Source organism: Myxine glutinosa, chromosome 3 (genome assembly GCF_964187855.1).
Source record: "Myxine glutinosa chromosome 3, kmMyxGlut1.1, whole genome shotgun sequence".
Taxonomy (NCBI): domain Eukaryota; kingdom Metazoa; phylum Chordata; class Myxini; order Myxiniformes; family Myxinidae; genus Myxine; species Myxine glutinosa.
Window position 1 is genome coordinate 38,786,508 of NC_136263.1, and position 2,500 is coordinate 38,789,007.

The 2,500-nt window shown below is 43.0% G+C and overlaps 1 protein-coding gene across 4 annotated transcripts in view; it reads left to right on the top strand.

The window, feature by feature from the left end:
• The window catches only part of BRD8 (bromodomain containing 8), a 149,039-nt gene that overhangs the window by 88,671 nt on the left and 57,868 nt on the right, over positions 1-2,500 (top strand). The gene's annotated exons all lie outside the window — the stretch shown is intronic.

Sequence of the window (2,500 nt, forward strand, 5' to 3'; positions counted from 1 at the left end):
AAAATGTTCATGAAGATGTCATAGGTGCCTCCATTATGATGTCATAACTCGACAAGTACAAAACTTCATCCGATCAAGATGAAATTTCTTGAGCATAATCTCGGAATAAATTAGTTTAGAAAAAAAATAATGATGACGTCATCGGTCACGTGGTTCGGCCGCCATATTTATTTTAACACAAAAGCCTTAAAAACCACTGAAAATACATCCTGGCGAGGGTTTGCAATCTCTGATTGCTCTTTTTGTCCCCCGTCGCACAGCGTAGCGAAAGGGGGACTATGGCTTTCCCCTCCATCCGTGTGTGTGCGGGCGTGCGTAAGCGAAGGACCGCATTCGAATTTGGTGTGTGGGTGCAACCCACGTCAAAATCCAAGATGGCCGCCACCATGTATGTCTGATGCCATGTATGTCTTAACCTTGTGAGATGAATATCTTGAAAATTCAGCGAAGTACCAACTTCTAATCTGGTGTGTGGGTGTATCTAGGCATAAGGAAGAACGCTATTGAAAATTGGGTCGCCACGTCAAAATCTAAGATGGCCGCCGCCATGTATGTCTGAACCTTGTGAGATGAATATCTTGAAAAATAAGCGAAGTACCAACTTCTAATTTGGTGTGTGGGTGTATCTCGGCATAAGGAAGAACGCTATTGAAAATTGGGTCGCCACGTCAAAATCCAAGATGGCCACCACCATATATATGTCTGAAACTTGTGAGCGAAATATCTCGAAAAATAAGCGACGTACCAACTGCTAATCTGGTGTGTGGGTGTATCTAGGCACAAGGAAGAACGCTGTTTAAAATTGGGTCGCCACGTCAAAATCCAAGATGGCCGCCGCCATGTATGTCTGAACCTTGTGAGATGAATATCTTGAAAACTAAGCGAAGTACCAACTTCTAATTTGGTGTGCGGGTGTATCTTGGCATAAGGAAGAACGCTATTGTAAATTGGGTCGCCACGTCAAAATCCAAGATGGCCGCCACCATTTTTATGTCTGCAACTTGTGAGCGTAATATCTTGAAAAATAAGCAAAGTACCAACTTCTAATCTGGTGTTTGGGTGTATCTAGGCACAAGGAAGAACGCTATTGTAAATTGGGTCGCCACGTCAAAATCCAAGATGGCCGCCGCCATGTATGTCTGAACCTTGTGAGCGGAATATCTTGAAAAATACGTGAGGTACCAACTTATAATCTGGTGTGTGGGTGTATCTAGGCATACGGAAGAACGCTATTGAAAATTGGGTGGCCACGTCAAAATCCAAGATGGCCGCCTCCATGTATGTCTGAACCTTGTGAGCGAAATATCATATCATAGCATGTTTTCTGCGTCTTCCACTTTGTCAACTCACATCACTTCACCGACGGGAGACCTAGGGGTAACGCTTGTTCTTGTTTAAATATGCAGTGTAGCTGCACTGTGTTGGTGTTGCCATTTTGTCATGAGGAACATTGAGCCAGTGAATTTTTTTTTCTGTTTCAAAAAGTGCCTTTTTAGTTTCTAAAAGAAACCTACATTGCGTTTGAAAGAAAAAAAAATTGATGAAAAATTTCTCAATGGAAAAAATAAATAAATTGTGCACTTGCATTGGAATAAAATGCAATATTTTGGCGGCTATTCTCCACAGGCTTAATTTCCATACCTTAATTAGGAAAAGTAGAACCAAAAAGCAATGTAATTCAATGCACAAGGAATGCCCTCTATATCCGGAGGGTGAGCACAGCCAATGTTCCACTCTTGTCAATCAAAGCTGCTTGGAAGGAGCATCGTGGATCTCTATTTTGATTGCTGGCAACAAATGCGAGATCAAATTCCATCTAACAATTTTGCGATGTCAGACAAAGTATAATTTGATTTGAAAGTCAAAAAAAAAAAAAGACAATTATCTTCATCCCCACGCCTAAAATCCTCCACGGTGCTCCTTCGCCGTGGATTTTGCTCACTAGTGTGATGTGAAAACTCGGGGAAAACTGAAATGAAAATACAATTATAAACCCAAGTGGGAAAACATGGAAACCGGCCGGATCCATGGGGCATGGCACTTCAGACAAAATTGATCTTTATTACGATGTCAGTGTCCTCACCTCAAAGGAAGTATGCAGACTTTGTGGTGCAGTGCCTTCAGAAAGTATTCACACTCCTTCACTGCACAACATTTTTGGCCGTATCACTCAAATGTGAATGATGTGATGATGTCCACTCCCTGGTCATCAGATACATATGGCTGCCGAAGAAGTTTCTTGACTATTGGGCACAATCCTTGTCGGGGCGTCACTCCTACAAAGGATACTCGAATGGCTCATTCATCCCAGCAAGCTGGTACTCAATTTGCCGACCTCGGAAGGATGACAGGCTGAGTCAACCCCCCTGGCGTTAATTCAGCGATCGACCGGGATTCGAACCCAGGATCCTAGGATCCTACGCCGGCACCCTAACCACTAAGCCAACACCAGGCTCATTCATTCATTCATATTCATTCAGCCCAGAGGGCAAAGCAATCT